This window comes from Macaca nemestrina, chromosome 2 (genome assembly GCF_043159975.1).
Source record: "Macaca nemestrina isolate mMacNem1 chromosome 2, mMacNem.hap1, whole genome shotgun sequence".
NCBI lineage: Eukaryota > Metazoa > Chordata > Mammalia > Primates > Cercopithecidae > Macaca > Macaca nemestrina.
In genome coordinates, this window is record NC_092126.1 from 59511883 (window position 1) to 59534932 (window position 23050).

At 40.8% G+C, this 23050-nt stretch overlaps 1 long non-coding RNA gene across 1 annotated transcript in view; it reads right to left on the reverse strand.

The window, feature by feature from the left end:
- Positions 1-5123: 5123 nt before the first annotated feature.
- Positions 5124-23050, reverse strand: part of LOC105488597 (uncharacterized) — a 76977-nt gene continuing 59050 nt past the window's right edge. The window contains exons 3-4 of the long non-coding RNA XR_011619838.1: positions 8897-8985; positions 5124-8215 (exon numbers count right to left, since the gene is read on the reverse strand). This is a non-coding gene — a long non-coding RNA (uncharacterized lncRNA). The remainder of the gene's footprint in view (positions 8216-8896; positions 8986-23050) is intronic.

The following is a 23050-nucleotide window of genomic DNA, read 5'->3' on the forward strand; positions in this document are numbered from 1 at the left end:
TGGATTATTCTCCAGTGTCACACTCTGTATCTGGCCCTTGCACATTATTAGGCCGAATGCCAAGCTAATGCCATTCTTAGTGACCTGCACAATCAATCTTTGTGCACAGATGCCCGTGGAGGCTAATGGGAGTGGTAGCTCAGGCCAGGTTCTAGCATCTACTGCCTCCCCTTGACCTAAACCACTATCCTGTCCCAGATATGCAAACCCTGTTCCCATCTACCCAAGAGGAAAACAGCTCCTCTGTCTTTCCTTTTTTCTTTCTCTCTCCTTCCTTTCCTTTTTAGACCCAAGATAGTAGGGACAGCTCACTGCATACCTACTATTCTCAGGGAAGCTTGCTGCATTGATTCTAAGGTGGTAGAAGTATCTCGTACTTCTCTCACTAAAGAACAGAAAAGAAAAAAAAGAAAACACAAATTAAATCTCCAGGACATGGTTCCAATAGAGTACCTGCTCCCCGTGTACAGAGGAGAAAGGGAAAGAAAAAAGCACCATTGCTCTTAAAGCATTAACCTCAAATCGGCTTTTGGCAGTCTTTTTGTAGCCTGAATATGTCCCCATTCTCAATACCATCTGTTCTCACACACCTGCAGCCTTTAACTGGGCCAAACACTCCTATGACAGGTGAAAGATGACCACACACAACACAGCCTGTGAAGGAAATGGGGTTTCTTTAAACTCACTGAATTCTGAAACTTACTTATAATTCGTAAGGAAAACATCCAAAATGAGTGCATAATAAAAATTATATAATATGATTGCCTGGTCTCTTTATTAAAAGGAAGATATAGAAGCTAAAAGCTGGGTCAGCCTTTCCTCCACTCCCTCAACTGAATTGCTTTTTCCTTGTGGTTTGACCAACTTTTAGAAGACTCTTTTTTTTTCTTAAAAAAACCAAAAAAACTATTGGTTCTTTTTTTCCCCCTTTTCTTATGTATTTATGTATTTATTTATTTAGACGGAGCCTTGCTCTGTCGCCCAGGCTGGAGTGCAGTGGCGCTATCTTGGCTCACTGCAAGCTCCGCCTCCAGGGCTCACGCCATTCTCCTGCCGCAGCCTCCTGAGTAGCTGGGACTACAGGCGCCCGCCACCACGCCCGGCTAATTTTTTTGTATTTTTGGTAGAGACGGGGTTTCACTGTGTTAGCCAGGATGGTCTCCATCTCCTGACCTTGTGATCCACCCACCTTGGCCTCCCAAAGTGCTGGAATTACAGGCATGAGCCACTGTGCAGCCTATTTATTTATTTATTGACAGAGACTCACTCTGTGCCCAGGCTGGAGTGCAGTGGCGCGATTATAGCTCACTGCAGCCTCAAATTCCTGGGCTCAAGCAATCCTCCCACCTCAGCCTCCCAAGTCGCTGGGACCACAGATGTGTGCCACCACACCTAGCTTCTACTGGTTCTTAAAGACGAGGTTTTGCTCACTGCACTCAAGGTAACATTTTAATTAGAATTGTGGTGGCAATTTAGACTATTCATTTTCTCATAACAGAGTCATGAAGCAATATTGTTCCACTGTATTTATGAGAACATCGAGGCACAAAAATTTAGGAACATTTCTCCAAGGTTGTTATAGATGAATTGACCTAAGATTTTAAGTCATCACGCTGCCTCATATATTTAAGCAGTTCTGCCATGTTGACTTTCTGATAGGCTGTTTCCCTTTAGTTCTTGACGCCAACTCCTTTACCAATATTATAATTTTGTGTTATCTGCTGGTAGGTTTAGAATGATAAGCATATTAACCGAAAGTGTCACTTTTTTTTATAGTGGCTTAACATAATATGTAGGTAAAATGTGCCCAGAATTTTGTCTTAATTTCTATATATTGTTTCAATTATCTTATTGGCCAATCTTATTTCTAATGCTTGTTTTAAATGAGTCCTTACTAGCCTCTTGGAAAAAACATGGAAAGGGGTAATAGTTTTAAGTTACCGCATAAAATCCTCTTCTCAATGTTTAACTTTTATATGAAGGGATCTTCTTTCATGCTGTGTTTCATATGTATTACTACTTGGTCTGTGTGTTCTAGAATTATTTTCCTAGTTTGTTATCTTTGTTGCCCTTAGAACCACCAAGATTCCCCTCTTTTTCTACAGATACATCGCCAACTGGCTTCTCTCATTGTTTCTTTTCAGAAGTATTTTCTTCTTTCATCCTTCGGTCACTGGCAGCACTAACATCGCACATCACACAGAAAGTAAACGTTAGTACTCCCTGAGTGCTTGAAGGCCTCAAACACGTAGGCCAGCAATGTAGGCGGGAGTTTGTCATTCTTGATCACAGGAGTAGGAACCTAAGTTGGCCCTCAGCAGCCCTGTGTGCAGCTGCTCTGGGCAGCACTCGTACGCCTGTCCACTTCCCTAGAAACTGGCAGCACTCTCTCCTTCCCTTTCACCGGAAGCCTCTTCATGTGGCCACTAGGATGTGCTACTTGAGGAGCATAGTGCCAGCATTTGCTTCTGGTGAAGGCCTCAGGAAGCTTATATTCATAGCAGAAGGCAAAAGGGGAACCAGTGTATCACGTGTGAGAGAGGAAAGCAAGGGAGTGTTGGGGGAGGTGCTGGGCTCTTTTAAAACCAGCTCTCACGTGAACTAATAGAACATAGATCAAGAAACTCACTCATTATTGTTGGCATGACACCAAGCCATTCATGTGGAATTTGCCCCCGTGATCCAAACACCTCCCACTAGGCCCCACCTTCAGCACTGGGGATCACATTGCAACATGACATTTGGAGGGGACAAATATCTAAACCACATCACCAGGTCTATGGACCACTGGAAATTCAGCCCTCTCTCCAATCCCCATTTTACACATGAAGCCCAGAACAGGAACATGACTTTTCCAGTATCTATGGCCATTTAATGGCAGAACTAGGATGCAAAATCTCCCAACTTATTGCTCCATCCCTTTTTCTAATAAGACACAGAAATAATGTACTAGAACTATGCTTAAGGGGAGAAAGGTGTTCTACCAACATAATAATAAGAGCTAAAGTACTGAGCAAATGTTCAATGTCAGGGTAAAAGGAGTAGCAAGGGTAGGGATATACAAGGCCAATCACCAGGAATATTGTAGAGGTTTGAGCCCATGGTCCCCACGGCCAAGTCTGAGTTTACATGCACACTCAAAAACACCAAGGCCAGGCATTTTACACAGAGAAAAGTAAAATGACCCAGATACGGGGAAAAAAATTGCCTGGTGTATGTTTATAACCCCTGCTTCCTCCTCTTTACCTTCCAAGCTTTGGACTCGTCCTGAGGTGTAGAGTTTGATGAATTCACTGTGAAGATTTAGAGGCCCAGAGCCAAGGACATCATTACAACTCCTGTGTTCCCAACACAGAGCACATAGTGAGGGTAAGAATGTGTGATGCAGGTGTTTTTTTGTGTTAAAAAACAGTAATAAAACAAAACAAAAACTCCAGGGAGGCCCTGAAGGAAAGAATATTTTAGGTCAAAAATTAGGAAAAACTTGCTAAAACTCAGTCATTTCTCTGATGATCTAGGGAACTTACTTCCTTGCCACATTCAGATCTCTTTTTTTTTTTTTTTTCCATAGCAATGCAGTAAGACAGAAACTATACTCTGCAGAACAAGTTCATGTTGATCTTTTGGATTGTCTGTCTTGCTTCTGTGCTTTAAGAAATTATCTCAGTAAACATAGAAGGCAAGCAGCATGACTGGCCTTTTCCCTGATTTGATTCAGCCCTCAGCATCACTGCTAGTAAGGAATAGGATCCTTTTTTTTTAACCCTTCAGATGGCACCAGGGCAAATTCCACAGTGCATTCATGAGTCAAGGGACAGTATCTCCATGCGAGGGAGATCTGCCTGGCTGGAATTTCTAGATGGCTTTCCCACTATAGGAATCCAAGCAAACCATTGTCATTCTTCCCTCTCTAGCAAGAGAAAAGAAAATCTCAGCCTTTAGAGCATTTGTTCTGGCTCAAGAACATGGGTTTTCTTTCCTGGAAACAAGGACTGGCTCAGTGAGACCTCGAAAGTTGGTGCTTTGTGGTGTTGCCAAAATGCCTATTTCTGGCAAGCAATGGGGGGAGGTGCTACTTGAGGGAATCTTGATGCCCCTCAGAGTGAAACAACACATTCATTATTTAATAGTTATTCAGCATCAGAGAAATGTTAGCCCAAGAAAAGGCTGAACTTAGACGACTTCACTAATAAGAGTATTTTAAGAATTATAAACAGAAATCACACTACATTAAATAGTTCGTTTCTAAGCTGAGTACAAGATAAATTGGCTGACAGGCTGAAGAGGGAAATAAAGAACTTAGTTGTGGATTCACAGTCTTGTGAATGAGTCTGTAACTGGTGGCACTGGGTGAGCCCATTTCCTGTGCCCTCCATCCTAAGGCCTCACAAGCACCTCAGCACCTGGATACTCCTAGGACTCCTCTGTTACCAGCCTCATGTGCTGGCAATCACTGAGGCAATAGTGACATTGACCCAAATAAAGGAGTCAGAACCATGATATGGCACATAATTCAGTATCTTCCAGGCCTCAACAATAACCATTTTGTATCCATAACTTCTCCTAAGAGACTTTATTGCCCAAGTAATCACCACTATAGCAGTTCTCTAAGATCCCTGGGAAGGCCAAGGCTGCTTCAGGTGGTTCATTAGATCAATCTACTTCCATAATCACATCAAGATGCCATTTACCTTTTTCACTGTATTGACACCTGCACTGATGATGTCAAAGCAACGATGATGAAAACTGCTGATGCCTTAGCATATTTCAAGGCAGTAGCACCAAACTATATTAATAGCTATTGTATTCTTTACTGCCACCCATTTCATAGTACTCAAGAAAAAAGCCCTGCCAGTTTCATTTAAGAGTGTCCTCAATGAAGCTGTGAAAACTACTCATTTTATGAGATCTCAACCCTGAAGCATACATGTTTCTAATACTCTGTGTTATGAAATGGGAACGTGCATAAAGCACATACATCTGTTGCGTATGAAAGTACAATATTTGTCTCAAGGAAAAAGCACTTGTGCAGTTGTTTGTGTTACAAGCTAAACTAGCCGGTTTTGTCATGGAACATCACTTTTACTTGAAAGAATAGCTGGGAGACAAATTACAATTACTCATACTTGGGTATTTGCCAGGCATTTATTGATTGAATAAATATGGTACTATATTCAGTATAACAATGAATGCTTTTGGTTGCAAGGAACAGAAATGACTTTAACAGTAAAATAGTTACATCTCATAACTAGAAGTTAAGAGACAAAAGAGCTCAACAATGTCCTAAGATCCAGGTGCTTTCTGTCCCTCTGCTGTGACCCCTCAGTGTTGGCTTTCCTTGTGTTGCAGGTAGCAAGACAGAAGCAGAATGTCCAAGGCATCATGTTTAGGCAGGACAATGTCCTGAGACATTTTTTTTTTCCCCCTTCTGTGGCTTTCTCTTAAGGAAGAGGACACTTTTTCTAGATTGCCCCTGCAGACTCACATTTTATTGACCTGAATTTGGTCACATGTCTACCCCTAAATTAATCCCTGACCAGGGGAATGGGATATGCCTTTGGACTACTCAGTCCCAATATGGGGTCTAAAGGTGGGATCAAGCTTCCCTGAGCAAAAGGCCTGGTGGGTGAAGGGCTGATCACCCTTCAAAACAAAATTTGGGCTTTGTTAACTAGGAAGAAAAATGGGAGACTAGAAGAAACCTCCAGGCAATCACACAGGGACCACTCCATTCAGTAAACGAAGGTCTAGAACAGTGGTTACCAAATGCGAGTCGGCAGCCAGGCTACAAAGGAATCACCTGGGAGCTTGTTAAAAATATAGCTCAAAGTGTAATGTGCATATGAATTGCCTGAGGATCTTGTTGAAATACATATTCTGCATTTGCAACAAGCTTCCAGATAATATAACAACTGCTGGCTTATGGACTACACTTTGAGTAAGAATGATACAGACCTTCAAATTACTGACTCAGAATCTCCCAAGTGATCCTGGTTTGAGAACTGGGTTCAATGTGGTGAACATCAACAATGTACAAGATTGGTATTCATTCATTCATTCATTCATTCATCCATTCACTCAATAAGTATTCATAGAAACCAAGCCCTGTGCTTATTGCTGAAACTACAAAGCATCCACATACTATTGGGGAAGAGGAGTGGGCTGACCTCGATACAGATATCTTTAATGTAAAGTGAGAAGGGCTCCAGCAGAGACATGCACAAAGCATTCTTCCATCTGATCAAGGAGCAAGGAGTGACCTAGTAGTGAAGGTGGGCTTAACGGGAGAGGTTTCACAGAAGAGCAGAGGACACTGGAGCTGAGCTTTTCTTAGGTGTCCAGAGTCAGACAATGTATGTGCAAGACAGCCTGGAAATATGAATGAGCCAAGTACATTCAGAGACCAGTGAGAATGTCTCTGTGGCTTATGTACAGGCTGAGATGGGGTGGGGGAAGGAAAAATTAGGCTGAGGCTAGATTATGAGAGGCCTTGAATGCTGTATTAAATCACTCTATAGCAACTGTTCTCAACCTTGACTACACTTGGAGAGCTTTTAAAAATCCTGATGCTGGCCAGACACTGTGGCTTATGCCTGTAATCCCAGCACTTTGGGAGGCTGTGGCGGGTGGACTGCTTGAGCTCAGGAGTTCAAGACCAGCCTAGGCAACGCGGTGAAACCCCATCTCTACAAAAAAATACAAAAATTAGCCTGGTGTGGTGGTGTGTGCCTGTAATCCTAACTACTTAGGGGGGGCTGAGGCAGAAGGATCTCTTGAACCTGGGAGATAGCGCCTGCAGTGAGCCAAGATTGCACACTGCACTCTAGCCTAGGCGACACAGTGAGACTGTCTTAAAAAAAAAAAAAAAAAATCCTGATGCCCAGACCACACCCTAGAGCAATTAAATTCTACTTTCTTTAGGGGCAGAGGAGGGAGGAAAGCAGGCATCGGTACCTTTTAGAGGAGGTGATCCAGCGTGTTGCCAAAGCTGAGAACCACAGCTCTACAAGAACTAGTGCCTGCCCAACCTGTTTGCATAGAGCGTGTTCTTCAATAAGGATAGAGCCCTTCCTTCGTAAATGTACTTTTCATTTCCATTTGATATTCAAAATCAGAATTATTAAAAAGGGTTTTGGCCTGAGAGGTCATGTGATGGGCACTGAAATGGAACTCCTCTGCACAAGGGCCTGTGGGATGCAGGCAGATGAAGCTGCCCTTTGTTCCCCTGCCTGCATTGGTGAAAGCTGATCCCCGTGAAGCCGCTGTCACTGGGCAGAGGGCACGTTTTTCTCTCACTAGCCTAGACCACAGGGATCTTTGACTAGAAATATCTGCAAAATGTTTGCTGAATGAGAACACATTTCATCACCCCCCCCCTTTTCCTAACTGAATGCCTGTTCAAGAATTTGGGTATATTTTTATTTGATAAGATGAAAAGATGAACTGTCCACATTGTGAAGGCTGACAGAATAATCTTTTTGTAGGTGCTTCACAATATGAATTTGAAATGCTCGCTCTTGTTTTGATCTCTGTACTCAGGTGCCGACATGTTATAGTTAGAAGTTGTCTCTTCTCTCATTTATCAGCATTAAGGTTCCTGAAATAATCTTTCAAGTGTCCAAATGTTGCCATAAAATGCTCGTCACTGTTGTCTCCTCAAGTTGCTGAATTTCTGGGGTGTTTTGAATTTTTAAAATATATTTTAAGCACTTCAATATATAAAACAAACATAACTTTAAAAAGAAACAAAAAGCAGCACTCTAAACTTGTTTACCATCTAACTCAGGCCCCCAGTTTTCAGTCAATAAATTATTTAACCCCCCCACCCCAACTTCAGTGGAATGGAACACGCTCTTCTGCTGTGTGACAATGGAGAAAGGAGGTTGACGTGTGCAACTGCCACAGCCCCCCAGCTTCCTGGGAATGCCCGCCTGACTTTGGGCAGACATTGATGTGGCCCTAATGACTATTTTGACTGTGTTCTGTTTTACAGCTCTACCCAACACACAAGAGGTGAAGTACTGCTTTGTTTTCAGAATTAAACTGTCTCCCAGGAAGCCTTCTGGGGTCCCCTTTGCTTTTCCTTGGAAAGGCTCCAGATAAGCGGCAGGCTGTTGTTCCTCCACAGCAATTCACAGGCTTACTTTTCAAATAATTCACCCAGTCTCTTCCCTCCATGATAGGCCAGGCTTTCCCCACAATCACATGATGTGACCTGTAAAGAAAAATAAAACAAACACTTATCTGGAGTTCTGACTCAAAGAACTGGATTCTATGGAAATTACAGGCTTTTGCTCTGGCTGTACAGATGTGACTAGGAATCCATGCCATGGCTAATGCAGGAAGGGAACTGGCCTCCATGTGCACAGGCCTGCCAGTGTGTGGGTGGCCCAGGATGAAGCCAGCCCCTCCTGGGCAAGCCTCAGCTGGGTTTGAGTCTCCCAGCAGGAGGCCTGGGACTCACACCTGTCCACTTATAATGTGACAGCCCCCACCACTAAACTTGCATTCACACAGCCCCAGAAGACGGACTGTCTCCAGTATCCTCACTTGTGTGGCGGCCTCTCATTCCTGTGGCCACTTTAACAGAGCTTGGCTCACCCAAGACCCTGCTTGGACACAAACAAGCTGGCCTTTGATGACAGGAAGGGAATGGAGATTCCCTCAACGTCGGAGTTTTAATCTTGGTTCTGGGGGACATTACCTCCCTTTTTGTGGATCGCTGATTGCTTTCAAAACACCAGGAATCATTTTACCTTACAGGGCTGGTGTGTGCTATGATTAATTTAGCTAAGGCTCTTAGAAAACAGTAAATGGTGAGCAGCCCTGTTAGTTCCCTTTTTAGAAAGCACTTTAACACCCCTGGGCAGCTAGTTTGATGAGAAGTGCTACTCACCGTGACTCTCATGCACATTCCTTTTTCTTGACTGATTCTCGAAAGGCTTTTCAGTCCCTCTGATAAAAATGCACTGCTTCCAAATGAGTCTAAAAATTAAGCAGGAATACAAATTTTATCTTTAAAAAAATCAATCCTAATTTCTAATGAAGGAAAAAGAAGAAATAATTTCATGCTAATTAGGAGGGAGACACATAGCCTGCATTTTGGAGATAAATAGGACAAGCGTTTGAGTTTAAAGTTTAACTGGAAAATGTCTGCCTCAAAGGAAAACTCAATTTGAAGAACTTGCTCACAGCCTAGGGATCTCACTCAGCCATTCTTACCCTTTCCCCTTCTCTTTCCTTTCTTCTCCCACCCCCTCTTTCAAGGCCGAACCCCACAGGCCACGGGAGTGAGTCTTTACAAAGAGCATTAGTACATCTTGGGTGGTGCCGAAAAGCAGGGATTACACATGCTGGAGACAGTTTGGCAGCGGATGTGCCTTAACCCAGCTCTGCGGATTCCACATTCTTCTCCTGGAGGGGAGCAGTCTCCGCGGTTGCCTGAAATCCCATACTGCCAGCAGCCAGGGGTTCAGCAAATGCCTGGGGAGCTGAAGGGTTTTCTGGAAACCTGTCCAATCTCTGCCTCTTTCTCTGGGGTTGCACAAGGATGTGCCAAACTCATCCCGTTTGATAGTTTTAAAATTGCCTCTTACATGTGTTTTTAATTTTTATGTAATAAAGGAATGAATGCTTTATAATTAAAGACCAGTTGGTGATTAAAATCAGTTTCGTTGATGACTAACAAACACAAATAAAACCAGATATAAATCTTTATGAGATCTGTGAGGCCCACAGCAGCGACAATTCCTCTTCTCCTGACCACGTTTTCTCTGAAGCAGCGAGTCTCTCCACTCTCCCCCAGCTTTGTTTTGGCCTAGTAATTCTCTCTGGCTTCTACAATGGCCTATCCTTTAACCTCCTGTTTTTGATTACCAACTAGTGTTTATTTTAAATGTAGTTACTCGCCAATTAAATAGAAATTAGCTACATTTACAGACAGGGTTCCTGATTACTGCTTCTTCCTTTGGCAACTATTCATTCTTCTTTAGGCAGTCCTGAAAGGAGAAATCCCAAGGTCCAGATCACTTTGCCAGGGCACCTTAGGGTAGCTACCTGTTAAGTCCAGAGTTGAAGGAAGTAGGGATGAGATGCTCTCTTCGCCCACTGGGACCTGGAGCAAGCTGGGCTGTCACTGGAGATGTTTCCTGTTGTAATTCAGTTAACCATTTTTTTTTTTTTTGATGGAGTCTTGCTCTGTCGCCCAGGCTGGAGTGTGGTGGTATGATCTTGGCTCACTGCAACCTCCCCATCCCGGGTTCAAGCCATTCTCCCACCTCAGCCTCCAGAGTAGTTGGGATTACAGGTGCCTGCCACCACGCCCGGCTAATTTTTGTATTTTTAGTAGACACAGGGTTTCACCATGTTGGCCAGGCTGGTCTCAAACTCCTGACCTCAAGTGATCCACCCGCCTCGACCTCCCAAAGTGCTGGGATTACAGGCGTGAACCACCATGCCCGGTCAACCCATTTTTGATTCAAGACAGACTCTCCTACCAGTAAGTCAGGCTTATTTCACAGAAGGAGGAGGAAGAGGAGGAGTTGGGGGAGGAGGAGGGGAGCAGAGGTGGGGAGAGGAGGAGGAGGAGGTAGAGGAAGAAGAAGAGAAAGAAGGAGGAGGAGGAGGAGGAGGGGGAGGAGGGGGAGGAGGGGAAGAAGCCATCTTCAACTTTTCTTTGTTTTTTAGGGCAGCTGAAATCCATCTTCCTTTTCACCCAAACAGTGATACAGCTGCCTGTTTGGGTGAAGGAGAGGTTCCCTTTCTGGGTTGGGTAGAGCACATAGGCTATAGCAGTCAGCATCAGGGAACAGCCAATATGTAGGCTTAATATTTTTAAATCAAAGCCATTGTGCTAATCACCCAGATAATCTGATATGGATATCATTTATTCTAAAATGAGAACAAGAGACACATCTATGACAGAATTCATTAGTGTGATCCTTTTTCAGTCCCAACATGTGCTTCTGCAGATTGAATAATGTCTATATCAATTCTATAGGTTGTATTTCAATGTATATTGCTTCTTCATAAGGAAATGTCTTCTCCCGTTGCTATGGTTTGAATATTTGACCCCTCCAAAGCTCATGTTGAAATTTGAGCCCCAGTGTTGGAGGTGAGGCCTGCTGGAAGGTGTTTGGGTCAAGGGGGCAGGTCCCTCATGAATGGCTTGGTGCCATCCTCATGGTAATGAGTGAATTCTCACTCTATTAGTTCTCACAAGAGCTGGTTGTTCAGAAGAGCCTTGCCCCTTCCTCCTGTGTCTCTTGCTGGCTCTCTTGCCTTGTGATCTCTGCACACAGCAGTTCCCCTTTGCGTTCCACGGTGAGTAGAAGCAACCTGAAGTCCTCAACAGAATCAGATGCTGGCGCCATGATTCTTGTACAGCCAGCAGAACCATGAGCCAAATAAACCTTTTTTCTTTATAAATTACCTAACCTCAGGTATTCCTTTATAGCAACTCAAAGATGCTTACAAGGGTCAATTAACTTTGTTTATAATAGCAAAGAGTGGAAAATTGCCTAGAGGCACAATAGTAAGTGATTGGGATTGGTTAAATAAAGTAAATTACACATTCATTTAATGAAATACAGTTCAGCCATTAAAAATGGAAAGAAACGACTTCCCCTCTGTAGAGAGATAGAAGAGACATCATTCTTACACTTACAATGAAGGTCACTGAGTTAACTTCAAATTCAGAACTTTTTTTGAACTTATTAGAGAGCTAAAGTGTCAGAACAAACAACGGGCTCAAAATCTGAAGGCACAGAATAGAGCTGGTGTTGGAGCATCTTAAAAGTTTTGTCCACAGTTTCCAGCCTGGAGACTGGGACATGGGGGCTTGCATGGCACCAGGTTTCACTGGGGCAGGTCCGGTGCTGTTTTCCAAAGTTACTTAGGGGAGCTGAAGGGTTTTCTGGAAACCCTTAATTAGTTGACGCTTACTCAGGTCAGCTTACTTCTTCCCCATCCCTTTCAGGGAAGTTATATGATTAATTTGTAACATGGTAAAATGCATTTATCACAATCTGCATTCCCTCTTTTCTCTCATATCCTGGTTGAGGTTTTGTTGTTGTTGTTTTAATTTTACTTTAAGTTCTGGGATACATGTGCAGAAAGTGCAGGTTTCTTACATAGGTATACATGTACCATGGTGGTTTGCTGCAACCCATCGTCTAGGTTTTAAGCCCTCCCTCCCCCTGCCCAACAAGGGAGGGAGACAGACCCCCGACAGGCCCCAGTGTGTGATGTTCCCCTCCCTGTGTCCATGTGTTCTCAGTGTTCAACTTCCACTTATAAGTAAGAACATGCAGGGTTTGGTTTTCTGTTCCTGTGTTAGTTTGCTGAGAATGATGTCTTCCAGCTTCATCACTGTCCCTGCAAAGGACGTGATCTCATTCTTTTTTATGGCTGCATAGTATTGCATGTTGTATATGTGCCACGTTTTCTTTATCCTGGTTGAGTTTTAAAAAAAATTTACATGCAATAAAATTCACTTCTTGTGGTATAGTTCTATCAGTGTTGGCAAATGCACAGAATTGTACTATGGACCACTATAATTCTATACATAATAATTCCATGACCCCAAAGTTTCCTTGTGCTACTCCTTCATAGACAACCCACCCCCCAACCCCTGATCCGCTACCTACTCATCTGTTTTCCTCCCTATAGTTTTGCTTTTCCCAGAGTGTCATATGAATAAAATCAAACAATTCTGGGTCCAGCCTCTCAAAATGCAGGTAAGATTTATCTGTGTTGTTTTGTGAATCAATTGTTCATTCAGGTTTACTGCCGGTGGCATTCCATTACATGTATGTACCACAGTTTGTGGTACATCTAGGTTGTTTCCAATTTTTAAATCAGCTACAAATATTTACCTATAGGTTTCTGTATTGTAGGAGACCAGAATATGCCACCCCAAAACATGCTTCTTTGGCATATGGATTGTTTTGTGCTAATCATTTTGAGAAACTGCAGACACAGAAGAAGATCTGAAAACAGAGTAGAAGTTGCCCTTTTATAAAGGACATTTATGTCTATAAAGGAAATCTCCATTTGTAAGGGTGTCTATGAAGAAAAGGACAACATTATATCACTAGAGACTCTTATCAAAGGACAAGGCACTGGACTTATATCTGTGTAAGAAATCTTACCCTTGTTATCCCACTTTCCTGGGCATCTCCTTATGTCTGTCCTTCCTCACATCCTTCCCTCTTTATTTCAGTAGACAATTGTATTTAAGCCTGAAATCAAAGCCACACCTTTGGGATTTACTTATTTCTCTGGGTATCTCCCATGTATAATAAGGTATACATGTTGTTAAATTTGTTTGTTTTCCTCTTGTTAATCTACCTTTTGTTATAGGAGTCTGTAAGAATTTGAAGGGTAGAGAGAATCCGCTCCTATAGTTTGAACATCTTTTCTTTTGTTTTGGATATATAGCTAGGCATGAGATTGCTGGGTCATATGGTAGGTATATGTTTAACTTTATAAGAAACTGCCAAACTGTTTCCCAAAGTGGCTGTACCACTTTGCATTCCTACCAGCAATGTATATGAATTCCAATTGCTCAGAATTCTCATCAGCACTTCAGATTGCCAGGCTTTAAAATTATAGCTATTCAAATAGGCACGTTGGTGGGTGTTTTAGTGTGGTTTTAATTTGTATTTCCCTAATGATTACTAAAGAACATTTTTTATTATGCTTATTTTACATCTAAATATGTTCTTTTTTGTGGGGGAGGGAGGATGGAGTCTTGCTCTGTTACCCAGGCTGGAGTGCAGTGACGTGATCTTAGCTCACTGCAACCTCCGCCTCCCAGGTTAAAGCGATTCTCTTGCCTCAGCCTCCCAAGTAGCTGGGACTACAGGTGCGTGCCATCATGCCTGGCTAATTTTTCATATTTTTAGTAGAGATGGGGTTTCACTGTGTTAGCCAGGATGGTCTCAATCTTCTGACCTCGTGATCTGCCCACCTCAGCCTCCCAAAGTGCTGGGATTACAGGCGTGAGCCACCACGCCTGGCCTAAATATGTTCCTTAGTAAAAACTCTGATTCAATTTTTTGTTTTGAAAAATTGGGTTTTTTGTTTTCTGGTTGTTGAGTATATGAGTTCTTTATATACTTCGAATATAAGTCCTTTGACAGATGTGATTTTAAAATATTTTCTCTTAGTTTGTGGCTTGTCTTTTTTATTCTCTTAATCAAAGAACCAAAGTTTTTGCAGAAGTTTTTTAAAAATTTAATACAATTTATCAATTTTTTCTTTCATAAATCATGCTTTTGGTGTCATATCTAAAACCTGTTTTCCTAACTCAAGATTTCTCAACAGATGCACAACTGACATTTTAGACCAGATAATTATTTGTTATGGGGACCTATCCTGTGCCTTGTACGACGTTTAGTAGTATTCCTGGCCTGGTCTCTACACATCTGTAGTATGCATGTGTGCATGCATGTGCAAACACACACACAGGCCCCAAGTATAACAATAAAAAATGTTGCAGACATTGTCAAATGTCTCCTGAACTACAAAGCTGACCTTTGTTCAGTGGCCTAACGCAAGGTCATATACACATTGGCCAGGCTGGTCTTGAACTCCCAACCTCGTGATCCGCCCACCTCGGCCTCCCAAAGTGCTAGGATTACAGGTGTGAGCCACTGTGCCCTTTCTCCCTTTTTTTTTTTTCCTCAAAAAAGTTTTATGGTTTTATGCTTTATGTTTAGGTCTATGATCAATTTTGAGTTAATTTTATATGAGACGTGAGATACAGGCTGGGGTTCTTTTTTGTCGTTTTAGTATGTGGACAGCTATGGTCAAGGTGATGGTATTAGGAGGTAAGGCTATGAGAGGTGGTTAGTTAATGAGGGTCCTTATAAAAGGGAACCCAGAGAGTTCGTTGGCCTTTCTGCCATGTGAAGACACAGCAAAATAATGGTTGTCTATGGACTAGAAAGCCGGCATTCCCTAGACAGTAAATTTTCCCACACCTTGATCTTGGAATTTCCAGCTTCCAGAACTGTGAACAATAAATTTCTATTGTTTATAAGCCACCCAGTCTGTGATATTTTGTTATGGTAGCCGAGATAGACTAAAATGTAGACATTCATCTGTTCCCAGGCCACTTATTTGAAGACACTTTCTTCTCTCTATTGACTTGCATTTGTATCATTGTCAAAAATCAGTTGACTGTATTTATGTGGGTTTATTTCTGGTTTTTCTTCTCTGTTCCACTGATATATGTGTCTGTTGTTTCTACATTACCATGGTCTTCATTACTGTAGCATTACAATAACACTTTAAATTAGAGGATCCCCCAATATTATTTGTTTTCAAAAATTTTTGGCAAGTCTAGTTCCTTTGCCTTTCTGTATAAATTTTGAAACCAGCAGTCAACATCTACATAAAACACTGCTAGAATTTTGATTGAAATTTCACTGAATCAATCTAACAAATTGGGCAGAATTAACATCTATCTTAACATACTGAATCTTCTCATCTATGAACATGGTACATTTCTCCACTTATTTGGATCTTCTCAGATTTTTCTTCAGTGTTTTGTACTTTTCAGCATACAGATCCCACATAATTTGTTTCAGTTTTATACTTATGTGATTTTTGGTGCTATTATAAATGGTATTGTTATTTTAATTTTGAATTCCAGTTTTCCTGCTATTATATAGAAATACCATTGATTTGTATGCATTGAGTTCATATCCTGAGACTTTATTAAATTCATTAGTTAGTTCTAGGAAGTTGTGTGTAAGTTGTTTAGAAATATCTATGTAGGAAATCTACATAGTTACGTTATCTGTGAATAGAGCTGACATCCCCTTTATTTCTATGTCTTGTCTTATTATAACGGCTAGTATTCCCAGGGTGATATTAAATGCACATTGTGAAAGAAGGTACCTTTGCTTTGTTCTCCATCTCTGAGAAAAGGTCTTCAATCTTTTACCATTAAGTGTGATGTTGTGATGTTAGATGTAGATTTTTTGTAGATATTTTTTATTAATTTAAGCAACCTTCCTTCCTTCCTTCCTCCCTTCCCTTCCCCTTCCTTCCTTCCTTCCTTCCTTCCTTCCTTCCTTCCTTCCTTCCTTCCTTCCTTCCTTCCTTCTTCCTTCCTTCCTTCCTTCCTTCCTTCCCTCCCTCCCTCCCTCCCTCCCTCCCTCCCTCCCTCCCTCCCTCCCTCCCTTCCTTCCTTCCTTCCTTCCTTCCTTCTTTCTTCTTTCTTTTTCTTTCTGTTTTTAGATGGAGTTTTGCTCTTGCTGCCCAGGCTGGAGTGCAATGGCACGATCTTGGCTCACTGCAACCTCCATCTCCCAAGTTCAAGCGATTCTCCTACTTAGCTGGCATTACAGGTATGTGCCACCACACCCAGCTAATTTTTTTTCTATTTTTAGTAGAAATGGGGTTTCACCATGTTGGCCAGGCTGGTCTTGAACTCCTGACCTTAGGTGATCCACCTGCCTCAGCCTCCCAAAGTGCTAGGATTACAGGCATGAGCCACCACACCCAGCCACAAGTTTTCTTTTATTTCTACTTTGCTGTAGAAATAAAAGAAATGAATACAAGTGGAATTTTGTCAGATGCATTTTCTGCATCTATTTTCTTCTGTAATCTGTTAATAGCTTACAATGATTGATTTTTTAAAAGTTGAACCAGTCTTACATTCCTTAGTTCATTGCCTCTTGGCCATGGTATATTATCCATTGTATATATTAAAATTTAATTTTAAAAATTAAAACATACATATACATATAAATATTTACAGAAAACTTACAGAAATTGATATATAGATATATCTATGTGTATGAGTTAGTGCGTGCGTATATACACACACACACACAGATATATATCTGCACATATATCTCCAAGCTGTATCCTCTGAAAGGGGTTAGAAACAATGATATCTCGGTTAAAAGGAGAGCACCTAACTCCTAATGATACTGGTTTCTAAATACTGTCCTCCAATAATAGGAACCAGGAATCATTGGAGAACTGTCTGATTCTAGGGCCGGGGCAATGGAAACAAATATGAGTCTGGATATCTTGTGGTGTTTCAATGTAAGGAAATTAAAAAACAAATAAATAAATAAATAAATAACATAAAAAATGTGCAGGAACCAATCTGAAAAAGCTCCCATGAAGCAATTTGAGCAACAAAATAAATAATAAGAGTACAATGTTAGTTTATAACTAAAAGAATAAATTAAATATCCATGATCCCACAAATAAATGAATAAATGATTAAATAAATACATAAGTGGGAGAAAGGGAAAGCTCTTTTTTAGAAAAGAATCTCAGTTATTATAAACATAGAAGGCCTGGGGGAAATACAAAAGTACCGTTAAACCCCATAGTAACCATTGCTGCAGGTTAAATACTCCAAAGATTCTAAAAAGAATGGGTGAATGTTCAAGTAGAAACAGAATTTTGCATAGTCTCCAAGTATGTCTGTACAACTTTGTATGACTCTTCTTCAACTTCAAAACTATTTCTAAATAAAAAGTAAAATATAATAATAAGGGAGAGAATACTTAGTGATGTGGAAAAATGTTTATGATATATTACATTTTTAAAAGCCATTTGATTCCAATTTTATGCACCTAAACACTTATACACACACAAACAAACAACCAATTAAAAAATTAAATTTTGATTTAAAATAGCTTAAACCATTGGTATCTCTTGGTGGTGGCACAGAGTGCAATAGTAGTGATTTCAGTTTTATAGCATCATTATTATTATTGCTTATCAATATTTTCTAAAATTTTCTATCATGACCATGCATTCATATTAGAATAAGAATATATTTAAAACATTCCTGGAGGATATGTTTCATGCTTCATATTCTGCATTGTGTTGAAAACAACAGTGGGTGCTGTCAAAGCGAATTGTTGAATTGAAGCAGTGCCTTACTATTTCCTTTTGCAAAATAGATCATCATCCACCTAATTTATATTTGTATTCAGAACCTATCTTAGTGCTTTGGACAAAATACTCAGTAATAGTTGAGTTATAAATATAGGTTTTGCTCTATTTAAGTTAGTATAAAGTTAAGAACATCTGGAAAAATAACATGTATAGCGTCTAATAAATGGAAATCACAGAAAACATTTAGTGCTAAACATTATCCTAAGCACTTTACATATCTTAATTTATTAAATCATTAGCACAACTCAGAGGGGCAAGGATACTACTATTACCCTCATTTTACAGATGAAGAAACCAGGGCACAGAGATTAAGTAATTTGCACAAGGTCACACAGCTATAGCAAGTAGCAAGCAGTGATATAAAGCACTTCTATATTTATTGTTATTTAACTTCTCACAGCAACTCATTGAGTTAGGTATCTTGATCTCCAATTGTCAGATGAAGAAATTGAAGCTCAGAGAAGTAAGTGACTGGCCTAACTAAAAGTGTCAGGGCTGGGACACTTGACCTCAAAACCCTTGCTGTTTCAGCTATAACATGCTGCCTCTTGCATTAACATGAAGTGGGCAAACCAAAACAGGATATTACCAGAGAGCTGTCAAAACACATCTCCAGTGGAGAACTCCACATGTGGATTAGTTCTTTCCCAAGTCTGCTTAAATTTCACACCATCCACCTACATGGTTTTTTTTTTTTTTTTTTTTTTCCTTACCAGCTGAGAATGGTGACATTTCTTCTTCTCTGGTCTAAATCAGAAAAACTTGCAGCACTACAGTAACCACTAAAGAAGGTATATATTAGCTTACAGAGATTTTTTTTCCCCCTCTCCCTTAATTTAAAGACGCAGGGAAAAAAAAAAAAAGATACAGTCCTGCTTCCATTCTTGTCTGTGAGAGTGACCGTGGGCATTCTCAGGCAAAAAATAAAGTAACTTCATTTTTAGAGTAAATGCCCTGTTGACAAGTTGGCAGGGCTGCCTTGTTTGGAAAAGAATGTGCAGAAAACTCAAAGGATAATTAGTGTGTGGTAACCTAACCACACACTGGAGGATATGTTTCATGCTTCATAACAGCATGCAGCAGGGCTGTAACGTGTCTGGCAGAGGCAGATGTGGCCACACAGTTCATTAACGCTGTATAGTTTGTTTAATTCCAGTTGGGGTAATTAGAGAAGGCTCTAGAACCTGCCTAGAGCTCCAAAATAGACACTGATTTCAGCAGCAGTGGAGTAGATCTAAGCCACCACAGTGGGCCCCAGGAGATTAGAAGATTAGAATTCCTCACAAACCCATCTGCTTTTCTTTGACAATCATCTCTGCATTGGCCATCATGACAGAGGAGAGGAACAGCATGATGGTCATAATAAAGGAGAATTTTTAAACGGGCTTTACAATGCACTCTATGGTGATTCCATTATTTAGCTTATCTCTTAACTTCTATTTTGCTTAAGTGTCCATTAAAATCACAGGAGTTTCTCATTTTTATAGAGTGAATAAATTTTAGTAAAATTGTTTATGAAGTAATTTTTCTATTAATGTAGTTTTGTCTTTCTAACAATTTCTTTTAAGAAAATTAAAGCTTTTCCATGGAGAAAAAAATTAGCTAGGTAATATTGGATGTTTTGTATATAAAAATGCTTGATAGGCATTTGAGAATTATATCACTTTTCTGATTTTTCTCCTAGCCTTACTTTCTTTTTTCTCCCTTCCTTTCATATTGCTCTTCCTCAGACCATGGAAATCACACCTGTGCCCAAGATTCTCTGTCTCCACATTCACAACTCTTGAAATTCAGCTCTGATAGATCTCTTTCTGCTTGTGTATTTATACTGCCCAACAGAGCTAGGATGCACCATTACATACAGCCAATAGATAGCCGCTTTAAAATAGAAGGGGCCACGACTTAATGTATCCACTTGGTAATTCTCTCGTGCAAATGACTATTGCATTTTATAAGTTCGCTGGACCTGAAAAATCTATCAGATGAATTTGTTTATAATGCTACACTTGCAGTGTATACTTTCTGATCCTAGCAACTGATGTGAGGGAAACAATCCAACTATGCTGAGCAAACAGGGAAAGCTGAGCTGCTGCTAGACATTTTTCAAAAATCTTCCTCTGTGTGGTTAACTGGCCAATAGATAACCAAGTGGCTTTGAGTCTTTTTAAAAAAAATTAAATAAGAACAGATTTTTTTTTTCTAGGCTACATGTGTAGTCTGTCAGAACAACACAACTATTTGCCAAATTCCTGTAGCCCCTGCCTTTAGCAGAAGAAAGAGAACATGTGCGGCTTTTGTTTATAGCTGTAGGTCAGTGTGGTGTGTCAGTGATCTGATCAATGCTACCATGTACCCTGGGCATGACTCCAGCCTCCCAGCAAAGGATTGCTTCAACTTTCCAGGATTTGCATTGAGAGATTACGTATGTTTTCTTTCTCTCTTTTTACCTGTCTATTCCTGACTGCCTAGAAGGGGTAAACTTGCTTCACTTACCCATCCATCACCCATTTGGACTCCCACATCTAGTTTTCTATGGAGTAAGGCAAAAATAATTGTGAGACTTCTCTCCTACCACATTAAAGGAGTGGTGACCAACATCCCAGCATAAAGCTTGTTGTTGGTACCATGCCCAGTCTGGCTTCTTATCCCTAGTGAAACTGAGTAGTTCAGTGAGAACAAGATATTACCCAAAGTCAGCTCCATTCAGCAAATGGTGTAGGCTTCCTGGCTTTGTTTCCTCAGCTCTGGAGTTCATCACACCATAAACCACAGGGACTTTGTAGGCATGTTATTGTATTAGCACCATACGGAGACTGCGCATGGAACTCACATGCAGAATGTGTGATGTCAGAGCAGTTCGCATGAATCCAAATTTTGTGCAGCTGTTAGACACAGATGTTTCATTTCATCTTTTATGTCAGCACCGTCCCAACAAATCCACTGATCCTGAGATTAAAAAATAAAGAAAGCTCTGTGTACTCACACATGTTTCAGAGCCAGGAAGCTCTAGACCACTTATATGTAGATGTACACTCAATACCAGGGGGCACATCAGAGCTATGGCTCTCATACTCACAGAAGGACAAACATAGCTGTGGAAATCAATAGGAAAGCAAATGTGAAAGGACAGTAGCCCTCACACAAATCAGAAACTATTATCTAGAATCAGATGCACTCTTTGCAATAGGTGCCTGCAAAGGAAAATTTCAGGATGGACATTGCAGTTTCTTCAGAAGACATTTGATAAAAATCATTCAACAAAATGAATTGGCTTCTGAAAAGGAAAAGTCTTGGCTAATGAGTCCCCCTGACTCTACCTTACAAGGCTTCCTTGGGTTTGCCTTCACTGGGGCAAGATATATCATTGTCTTTTACTAGTAAAAGAAAACCTTCAAAGATTGCCACCCAAACAATGCTCATATTCAAAAATAAATAGCTCTCAATGTTTCCTTGGATTTTAGAAGGCTACACACATGTTTTTAAATGCCTGAATTTTTAATTATATATGCTATTTATGACTCTCCATAATATGACTAGATGTGTTATTTAAAAATAAATGGTGAGACTGGATTTTCTGTGATTCATTTTGGATAGGTTGGGGTTCTTCATGACTTCACAAAGAAATAGAACTTTGGGGATAAAAAAAGAGGGCAAGAATTCTCTGCTTTTCTGGACTGGTGTGGGCACACTTTCTGGCCCCAAGTTAAGACTTTGTTTCAGGTTTTTTTTCTCTCTCTTTGCCTCGTCCTTATCACCTCACTCCAAGGACTTTTACAGAGTCATCTTCTTGCATTGTGAGATGGCAGCGTAAAGCCTTGCACACACATTGCCCTGTCTGAAAGTGGCTCATGCACAAGAAACATGTGGAATTGTTTGTTTGACTTGTCTCCCCTCTCCATCATGTTTTGTTGTACTTTTTTTTTTTAATCAGAGAAAACAAAACAAAACTATTCCAGCTTATCTTCTGAAGAAGATAGAAAACATTCAACTGCAACATGCTGTGAACATTTTAGGGCATGCTTCTCATTTCAGATGCGTGGTGTGCCTAGCTACTTAAGACAGAAAATCCCCTGCTGTGTTCTCTAGGCAGGCACTAGAGCAGATTTTGTGAGATCCCGGACTCAGTTTAGACTCTGGCTCTTCATGCTCAGTCATTAAACTGCCATAGGAGATGTAACTCTACTTGGTATTTTGGGGAAGATCCACTAAGTGGCTCCTCCCAAATTTGGTGGGGAGAAGAAATGGGTATCAATTTAGCAACAAGGGAAAAGTGTGCTTGAAACGAGGCTTACTCAGTTTGATTTGGAAGATATTGCTCTTTGAACACAAAGTTATGCTCCATTGCACCATCAACCTCAAAGATTCTTTTTTTTTTTTTTTTTTTTTTTTTTTTGAGAGAGTCTCACTCTGTCACCAAGGTCGGAGTGCAATGGCATGGTCTCGGCTCACTGCAACCTCCACCTCCCAGGTTCAGGCAATTCTCCTGCCTCAGCTACTCCCGAGTAGCTGGAACTACAGGCACATGCCACCATACCTGGCTAATCTTTGTATTTTTAGTAGAGATGAGGTTTCACTATGTTGGCCAGGCTAGTCTCAAACTCCTGACCTCGTGATCTGCCCATCTAGGCCTACCAAAATGCTGGGATTACAGGTGTGAGCCACTGCGTCCGGCCAACTTCAAAGATTCTTGAAACTCTGGACCCGGTAAAAGATGCTAAAGGGCTCAGGGTCCCTTTTGAGTACAGTGGTGTGCTGGCTAGATTGTTGTAACTCAGGGGAGGGAACTCTTGTAACAGCTCATGGCTGACAAGAAACTGCTGGAAATTCTCATCTAGGAAAATCAGAAGGTTTGCATGGAGGCCTCATGACAATCATAACAATTATACAAATGCCTCAAGTCTTGAAAGCTAAACCTTGTGAAAGGTTCAGTTCTTGGTGAATGAGACTCTTTTAAATGTTTTTTTTACTCATTCTTCTCATGACTCATACCACTCAAGACTAAGCTGTCATTCTTCTATTAATAATCACATTGTTTCCCCTGTGATAAATATATATCCGTTTAATGAGTTCATGTAGGAATTTGCAGCATAAAACAAATCTTATAAAAAAGTAA